The sequence below is a fragment of the Manis javanica genome, chromosome 5, assembly GCF_040802235.1.
Source record: "Manis javanica isolate MJ-LG chromosome 5, MJ_LKY, whole genome shotgun sequence".
Lineage (NCBI taxonomy): Eukaryota > Metazoa > Chordata > Mammalia > Pholidota > Manidae > Manis > Manis javanica.
The window spans coordinates 10582917-10592335 of NC_133160.1; the positions used below are offsets into that span (position 1 = coordinate 10582917).

Below are 9419 nucleotides of genomic sequence, written 5' to 3' on the forward strand. Positions count from 1 at the left end.
GAATTATTCTCGCAGGTGGCATAAATTATCCTTAACTGTTTGTTTTCCCAACTAATTCACTGTGATGGTAAATATGAACCATTACTCAGCAATCACAGTCATTCAGGGAACAGCTCCCCCAACTCCCAGAGCATGATGGGCACCAGGTAAGGAGGGAGCATTTGCATCTGTCAAGCACCAGGAGATTTATGTCAGGCCTGGGTATTGTCCTGCTGCTCAGTGTAGCATCAAAGGGTGGCTCAGGGCTGTAGGGAAGGGCCTTTTGTCTCTTCCTCATAATTTTAATGCCCCCAAAGCTACCCCAGATAAACATACAGCATAAGTAAAGACAGCATGTTTGCTAAGCAGTGGCAGCTTCAAGACAAGTCCTCTAGTTTAGCTTTTGACCTGATGGCCACAGACCCCTCTTACATAGAAACTCTTCAGCCACTGTCGGTTGTGCCCACTTTACAGCTAAGCAGATAGGCTCGGAGAGGCAAAGTAACTTGGCCTACTCAGAGCTGGTAAGGGGCAGAGTCAAGATTCCAAGTCACATTCTTATTTTATAATCCAATATAATTAAGAATAAATCCTCAAAAGAGACCCCAAATTCTTACTGAAAAATCAGAGCTGCTCTTCTAAATAACCCCTGAATCAGAAAAAGGTCAAAATTGAAATGGCAAATTATCTAGACTGTAGAGTAATAAAAAGTAGATAATGACCATTCCAAACCAAAAATGATGTAGCTAATGCTACTCACAGAGGAAATTTACAGCTTTGAGAATTTTTATTATTAAAAAAAATTGAAAACAAATGGAGTGTTTAACTTTAAAAAATAGAAGATAGAATTTTTAAAAAGAGTAGGAGTGAGAAAGGTCAGCTCCGCAATTAATGAAATAAAAACAAATTAGTAGAAATGATAAAAAAAATTTTTTCAAGGATTCTTTGAGAAAGAATACCATAAAATAGATGAATCCTGGAAAATCTGATTAAGGAGGAAAAAAAGCAATATTAAGAATAAGGAAACAATCACAGAATCAGGAAATATTTATCAATCCATTCAAAAATAAATGTTATAGTCAATGGTTTAGGTGCTGCATGTAACAGAAGCAGAAAGGCAGACAAGATTCCTTCCCCTCATCAAATTTATTCTAGTGGGAAGACACAGGAAGTAAACAAAGTAATAAGACAGTTTAACATGGTACAAAGTTTAAAAGAAAGGTAATATCTGAGGGCAATACTGGAATGTAGGAATCTCTTAGGTCGGGTGGTTGGGGAAGACCCCTTCGAGGAGGGGATATTTCAGGTGAGACTTGAAGGGTGTGGAATCATGGGAAGATCTGAGCAGGGGAGCATTAGGCAGAGGGAACAGCAAGTGCAAAGGCCCTGAGGTGGAACAGCACTGCCTCAAGGAAAAGAGATGGCTGTGGGCAGGTGCACCTTGAAGGAAGGGGAAGAGGCCACAGGGGGAGCTGGGCTTACTTGTGCAGGGCCTTGTGACCCTGATAAAGGGCTGGGTTTTTTTCTGAGTATATTGGGGGCCATTAGACAGTTTTAAGCAGTGGAACAAAGTAATCTGATTTATGTGTTGGAGGAGCCCTCGGGCTTTAGCCCACTGGTGATGGACTTGGGGCATTACAGGTGGAGGGTCAAGAGTGGAAGCTAAGACACCAGTGAGGAGCCTAAGGCAGCCTCCAGGTGACAGGTGGGGGGCTAGTTCTGGGTGGTAAAGGCGAAGAGAAGTGGACCTGGACCATCGTGGACACTCTGTGCATCCCCCAGCTCCCTTCTTGGGATCCAGACTGGTCCTCCAGCTCCGGTGGGGGGTGGGGTCCCTCTAGGGCTCACCTTCAGCCTGAGACCATGACCCCTTCATCCACATCCAGTGCCTGCTTGACATGGCAGCCTCCAGCCCCCGTCCCCTTGCCCTGATGACTGCAGCACAGCCTGCATCTCCCTCCACCCCAGCTTGCCACCCTCATGCCCTCAGAGGTGATGTCCGTGGGTGCGTTCCAGTTAACTGCCTGTGTGCAAAGTCAGCTCAGTGACTTCCCAGTGAGCCCAGCCAAAGATGGGGACCAATTAAAGAGCCATAAACATAGGATATGACACTGGTGACAAGTCCATACTCCAGAGATGATGACTCAAGGGAGGGCCCTACCCATATCACACAGCTGCTGCTCCTCCATCACAGCTCTGCTCCTGTCCCACCTGCAAAACAGGAGAGGTGAGCTTGAGGGGGCCTGAGGGGTGTGCAAAGTCCTTTTGGAAGTCCCGAGAACCTTCACACCCATGCTGGGGGTCTTCGTGGTTTTGGAAAATCACATGGGAGTGGCTACTAATCTGACGCTGCACAGCTTTTGTAGTGGAAGGGTTGGTCATTATCATATACACCGTCCCCTCCTGCGAGACACTGCCCGCCTGATTTCTGGTAAGTTTCAAAGTTTCCCTGGCACCACAAAGCCTCAGCTTTACATACTTTCGAAACTCTGACCAGGAACCTGAACCAGTGAAATTACTCCTAAATTCTAAATTTGAAAAGGTCGGCTCTCTGGGCTGAAGCTTCCTCCTCCTCAGCCTTCTCATTTGCTGGCTTCTTGTGTCAGAGCAGGGCTGCTTCCACTCACTCACTAATCTGATATTTATTCATCAGTCCCCTTGATGGTGCTGACCTGGGGCTAACTGCTGAGATACAGACATGAAGACTACCAACACCTTGTTCTCAGGTGGCTCAGAGCCAGGAGGGGGAGGCAGGCAGCTAACTGATCCACTTCCTGATGGTCCAGGATCAGTGATGTGTTTATCTTCTGGGGGTGCAGTGAGCATCCTACTTGGGACCAGTTCAGAAACTTGGAATGCCCACAGAAGCGTTTGCTGTCTATTCTATGGGCAATGCGGAGCCAAGGAAGGTTCTTGATGGGGAGAGGGGCATGATTAAAGGTGTAGTTTAGGTTTGTTTATCTGCCTGCATATTCATCAGTCCATGCATTTGACAAATATTTACTGAGCATCAACTATGTGCAACGTTGTGCTGCATATGTGGTTTCTGTCTACAGCAGTGAACCATACAGACATAAAGCCCTGCCTTCAGGAGACCAAATTCTGGAGAGGAGGGATGGGTAGACAATAAACAAGACAATAAACAAGTAAATAAGTGGACTGCAGATATGCTAAAAGCTGTGGAGGAAATGGACAGGGTGATGGGGTTGAGAGAGGCCAGTGCACAGCGTGGGGCTCCTTCCACTGGGTGATCAGGGAAGAGAACTCTGGGGAGGTTAGGTTTTAGCTGAGGTTTGAAAGAAAAGGCAGTTATGGCAAAAACAGGGGGAAGAGTCACAGGAAGAGGGAAGAGCAAGTGCAAAGGCCCTGAGATGGGGAAGAACTTGGCTTGTTGGAAAGAGAAAGGAAACCAGTGTGGCTGAAGGGGAGGGGGAGGGAGGCGAAGATGGGGCCCTAGTGGCTGTGGTGAGAACTTTAGAATTTTTGGAAGGACAGTTAGAGGCCACTGGAAAGTTTTAGCGGGCTCAGTGACATATTTTGATTTACATTTCTAAAAGTTCCCTCTACCTACTGTAAGGAGGCTGTAGGTGAGGGTAACTGATGGCTCCGACCAGGGAGTGGCAGTGGAGTTGGACAGAGGTGGACAATTCAGGGCATGATTCCCAGGTGGCGGTGTGGGAAATGGGAGGATCAAGCTACCTTTGGAGCAGGAGCTTACTGGGTAGTGTCACCGAGGAGCACAGACTGGAGGTTTGCGTGGGGAAGGGGGTTTGGGGAAATCAAAATGTCTTTTTAGGATATTTCATGTAGGCACCTAGATATCCCAGTCCAGAGCCCAGGGGAGAGAGCAGGGTGCTGATGGGAATCTGAGATTCATTACGCACACATTTATTTAAAGCAGTGGAATGGGCGAAGTCACCAAGGATGTGGTCCAGGGGTGGTGGGGCCAAGGGGTACAAATGTGGGCTCGGCATGAACGTTGCTGAGAGGTGACCACAAGCATGGGACGCCGTGGTTGGACTTGGCAGCAGGAATTGTGACATCAAAGCCACCTGGTGGCACAGGGGGTGGAGACCTAGATGAAGGGCACTCAGGAGGGGTGGGGTGAGAAGCAGGTCAGGGAGTCCATGTGGGAGGGATGGAGGGATGGTGCAGCCAGGTGCCGGAGTTGGGAGCCTCCCTTCTCTTGAGTCCTGCTATGTGGGTGGGGCCTGGGCCCTTGGGGTTCTGGTGAGGCAGCCTTGGCTCTGCTGCACCCACAGGGGTTGGGCTGGGGAGGGCCGGTGGAGCTCCCCACTGCCTGCATTTATCTGTTCTGCCCTTCTGCCCTCTGGCCTGGACCCAGCATCAGCAAATGGCCAGCATTCCATGTGGTACAAAGAGAGGGGCACTGTGCACTGGGGGTTGGGCCAGCCACACTGAGCCCAGAGAAGGCATGGGGCTTGCCCAAGGTGGGGTAGTGGCTGGAACCGCTTGGGGAATGGAAAGGGCGTGGATGCACTTGGCAGCCTCTGGGGCACTGTGAGGGACCCTCCCGGGCTGCTCCTGGTTGCTAGCGGTTAGCTCTGGACACAGCCTGATGACTCACAAGACCTGTGTTGGGTCCAGTGGGCGGCTTTCAAATCCCCCCAGTGCTGCAGGTCCCAGAGCCCGACAGGCTGGGGTTGGAGCCTGCCTCTCAGTAGCTGGGTGATCTAAGGTTAAGTCATTAAACCTCTGGAGCTTCAGTTTCGTTACCTGCCAAATGGGGATGATAGTAATGGTTAAACCCTTCATAGGAGGATTTAAAATGCACATAAGATCAAGCCATTCCCCTGGCAAAGCCCTCCAGAGGGTCCTCCTTGGGGGGCTGAGCCCTCTCTCTTGTTTTCTCTGTTGCTGCCGATCTTACCTCCTCCACCTCACTGAACTCTTTCTCACCTCCGGGCATTTGCCCTCGCTGGCCCCTCTGCGTGGTCTGCCCTTGGCTCTGCTATACCCGTGACTGCCTTGACTTGTGAATGTGAGAGAGAAAGTGGGGTGACTTGACCAAGGTCACTTGGTCACAGCTGCTCTGTGTGTCCAGGTGACAAGGCCACCTGTGTTTCTCTCCCCACCCCAGGGAAACATGAGTCTGCTGGAAAGCTCCAGACTTAACAGTTGTTCCCAGCCAGAGCTTCCTGGGAGCTGACAAGGGAAGCTCAGCTTGGGCCTCCCTAGGTCCTTCCTATCTGTCTGTCCATGGGCCTTTGTATGGCCAGGTCTAGCCCAGCCCCTGTTCATACCAAAGGCTTTCAGCCCAGCAACTGCACACGGCCTGGGAACCTGCCACCAAAATGAGCAGATCCTGCCTGAATAGGCATGCTGCTCTAAGGCAGCTTTGGGAACTGAGCAGCCCCTGGGCCTTTGCACTTGCTGTGTCCTCTGCTGGAAAAGATCTTTCCTCATTCTCCTATGACCAGTCTCTTCTCATCTATCAAGTCACAACTCAAACGTCACCACTCAAAGAGGCCCTTCCCAACCATCCAGCTCACCAGAATGTGAGCTCCAAGTGGGAAGGGGTGGGGGAGAGTGACAATAAGGGAGTTAACATTTCAACAACATCCTTTCTGCTAATGATATGTGTAGTAAAAATAATCAGACAATGGGTAGAGTGGATCTGGGACTGGGGGCCTCTCAGGCGGTGACGTCTGAGCAAAGCCCTGGACGAAAGGGAGGAGACATGCCGTTTCTGAGGGGCAGAGAGCTCAAGGCAGAGGGAACAGCAAGTGAAAAGGTCCTGAGGCAGGGATGTGCTGGCACGGGAGTAGCCGAGAGGAGGCCCGTGTGTCTGGCGCAGAGCAACTGAGATCAGAGTAGGGAGGAATGAGGTCAGGGAGATGAGGCTGGTGAGGGGGGTGCTCTGGCCTTCACTCTGAGTGGGAAGAGCTGATGGGACATGGTCTGATGTAGGTTTCCACAGGACCCTGATGTTGAGAGTGGACTCTGTGGTGGCAAACTGGAAGGAGAGGATTTCCTCATCCAACCAAATGGAGCCCCTACCCTCTGCCAGGCACCGTCCTGGCCATGGAGATACAGCACTGAATGATTTTGACCAAAACCTCTACCCTCAGGGAGCTCACATTCTTGAGTTGGGAGCCTAATGATAAGCCAGAGAAATGTGTAAAATAATTAGTATGTCTGATGATGATATGGGGCAAATGTAGGCAGGGGAATGTCGGGGTTCACATATTCACTGGCATTTGCAGTATTCACACTGTGGGTGCCATTGTCCAGACCTGTGGGCTCCTGCAGGGGGTGGTGGCCTTCCTATGCTGGGTGCCTGACCCCAGCCTGGGGCTTGGCTCTGAAATGGACTCTGAGCTCATTCCATGTACGGGGAAACTGAGGCTCAGAGAGCTACCATGACTTTCCCAAGGTCACACAGCTAATAAATGGCAAAACCTGGATGGAACCCAGGGCACCTCTCGCCTGCGGGGTGGATGAACTTGGTTGGCTCTTGGTGTCCAGCTGTCTCGAATGTCTGCCTGTCAGTCGCCTGGGGGCGGCTCTGTCTGGTGCGATTCCTGCTGGAGGGAGGTTCTCTGGGCTGGCAGCTGAGCCTGGGCTTGGGCACACACGGGCGCTCAGTAGGTGGATGCCCTTGATCAATACCCAGGCAGTGGCTGTGACTGCATCTGTGATTTTTCCCTCCAGAAGACACCTGACAACGTCTGAAGACAGTTTTGGTTGTTACACTGGGGAGGGCGGCAGATACTGCTGACATCGCATGCGTGGGGGCCAGAGATGCTGCTAAACGCCCTGCAATGCACAGGACAGCCACCACCACAGGGAATGATCCCGTCCGAAGGCGGCTGCCCGAGAGCTGGGCCTGGACTGCTGTGCCAGGCGCTGCCTCAGGCCTGCCGCCAGTGCGCTGGCACCACCTGGTGGCCAAGGCCACTCAGCGGTCCCCGGAGGAGCAAGACCGCAACCGAGGCCCCCCAGCGTTCCTGCAGGAATACCACCACGGGCGGTGGCTGCAGCAATCGCCCGCTGGCGCATGACTCACAGTGTACGAAGTCACCGCGAGCTGTTTAGTCCGACAAACCCACACTCCACATTCACACTGACGGGCAACTCAGAATGGCCACAGCTGAAACCGACCTGACCTTCCTGACGCCCAGGCAGCTCCATCCCCTGCAGGTGCTCAGGGCATCGTCCCCACTCCTCCGTCTACCACCCCCATGTCTCTCCCCTGCTCAGAACCCCCCCATGGCTCCCACCTCACTCCCAGTGAAAACCAAAGGCCCTAAACAGACCACAGGCCCACCCCACTATTTGAAATTGAACTTCTCCAGCCGGCCCCCACCCCCTTCTGCACTCTGTTTTATATAATACGTATTTTACTTACATACCTTGCTTTTTGCCTACCTCCTCCAGGAGACAGCTCCCTGGGCACAGGGGCAGTGTCTGGTCACTGCTGTCTCCCCAGCGTCCAGCATGCGCCTGGCAAAAACAGAATTCAATAGGCGTTTGTTGGATGAATGGATCTGCACAAAGCCCCCAGCCTCACACATTGTGGGTTCCAGTCTCACCTCCTCCACCACCCGGGCTGTGCCAGCTTGGACAGGCTAGTAACCTCTCTGGGCCTCAGCTTCCTGACAGGAATACAAATGGTCTCCATCTCGCTGTGTTCTGAGATCATTAATCCACAAGTATGTGGCACCCAGTAGACCTTCAATAGACCCTCAATAGGGGCAGAGCCTAACTTCAGTCACAATTCCCAGCTTCTTCCTCCTTGCCATCCACTCCCTAAGCCCCTGAAGGGGAGGGCTCATGTCTCATCATCTTCTTCAGTCCTTTACATACAGGAGGCGCTCCTTAAACACTCGTGTTGAGGAAAGGACATAAGTGTTTGAGGCGGGCCTCCTGTTTGCCATGCAGTGGGAGGCAGGCTCTCCTGCCCATTATGGGTGAAGAAACCGAGGCTCTCACGGGGCAGGACCTGTCCCTCGAAGCTGGTGAGGTGCCCTCCATCCTGCTAGCTCGGGGGTTGAGAGGGAGATCACTGGGGTCGAACACAGAGGGCTGTCGTTCTGCAGAGTGGCCAGCAGGGGGCGAGCGGAGACGCGGGACTCCGGGTTCACAGGACCTCGGTCTGCACCACTCTGAGTGAGCGCAGGCTTAAATTCTGAACCCCGGCACCCCACTTGCCTTACCCTAGTCCAGGCCCTGGTCTTAGAGGCTCTGTCCTGCCGGGAGGTGGCTTTCTCCTGCCTGAGTCAAGCGCTTACGCTCTCCCAGGGGCTGCGCTACGGGCTTCCCACGTATAGGAAGCCATGTAGCCTTCACGGAACCGCAGTGAGACGGGACTGTTACTGCCCCCAGGGTACAGAGGTGGTAACCAAGGCTGGGCAGGTGGGGTCGCTAGCCAGAGGCAATTTCCCTTCCGCATTGCATGTGAAGTGTGTGGAGGCAGATCTCATGCCTTCAGGTCATATGCTGTGTATACTAGACATCTGCGTGGTCTCCGCTGGGGAGGGGTGAGTGTACCTGCATGCCGAGGAGAGGAAGGCAGGCCTTCGTGTCCGAACGGTGGACTGTGGTAGAGCATCAAAACTTCTTTAAAACATTCCTGGACCGACCATTTCAGAGAATCGGAACATGTCCAAACTGGGTTGGTGGAGCAGCCCAGAGAGGTGCAGCCGACCCAGCTCAGGGGATGCTTTCGGGGGAGAGGAGGAAGCCCATCTGCGTTTTCAGGGATGAACAATAGCTCCCCTGGTGAAAGCAGGAAGACAGTTCAGACAAAGAGACTATGTACAAAGGCCCCGGGGTGGTTTAAGGAAACCCAATAGCCAAGTTTGGCTAAAATGGCATAAAAAGAGATGGGAGGAAGGCAGAATGAGGCAGAGAGATTGGTGTAGGGAGGAGCTCAATTTGCTGGGACTTAGACGTACAGGGAAACCACTGGTGTCAGACACAAACCACACAGGATGCTGGGGTCCCAGAAGACAGCCCTCTACCTCCTGTGGGAACCTCAAAGAGCTGGCAATGCCTGCCTTTTACAAATGGGGAAGCTGAGGCTCAGAGAGGTGGGGGCAACTTGCCCAGACAGAAAGTAAGTAAGTGGCGGGCTGGGCTTTGAATCTGCTCTGTGAACCGCCCTGCTTTGCTGCTTTTCCAGGAAGCATGTGAATTCAGGAGGGAGGTTCAGTGAGTTCTGGCTGAATGAATGAAGTTATTGAGTCATGTGCCTGATGTTGTGCCAAGTGTTTTCCCAGCACTGTCTTAGTGACTCCTCTGAAATAACTGTGTGAAGGAAGTGCTATTACTTCCCTTTCTTCTACAGATAGCGTCAACACTCAGAGAGGGAAAGTGATTTCCCCAAGATCACACAGCCCACAGTTGTCAGAAGCAGGACTCATGCCCAGGCCCCAGGCTCCGGAGTGCACCCTCCTAACTGTGGCCCCAGAGTC

General features: G+C 52.4%; 1 long non-coding RNA gene across 1 annotated transcript; it reads right to left on the reverse strand.

The window, feature by feature from the left end:
- Positions 1-932: 932 nt before the first annotated feature.
- On the reverse strand, positions 933-9069 carry LOC108391978 (uncharacterized). Its single transcript, XR_001851900.3, has 3 exons — positions 8494-9069; positions 7356-7446; positions 933-2190 (listed from the first exon to the last, which is right to left on the reverse strand). It is a non-coding gene; the product is annotated as an uncharacterized lncRNA (long non-coding RNA).
- Positions 9070-9419: the final 350 nt, after the last annotated feature.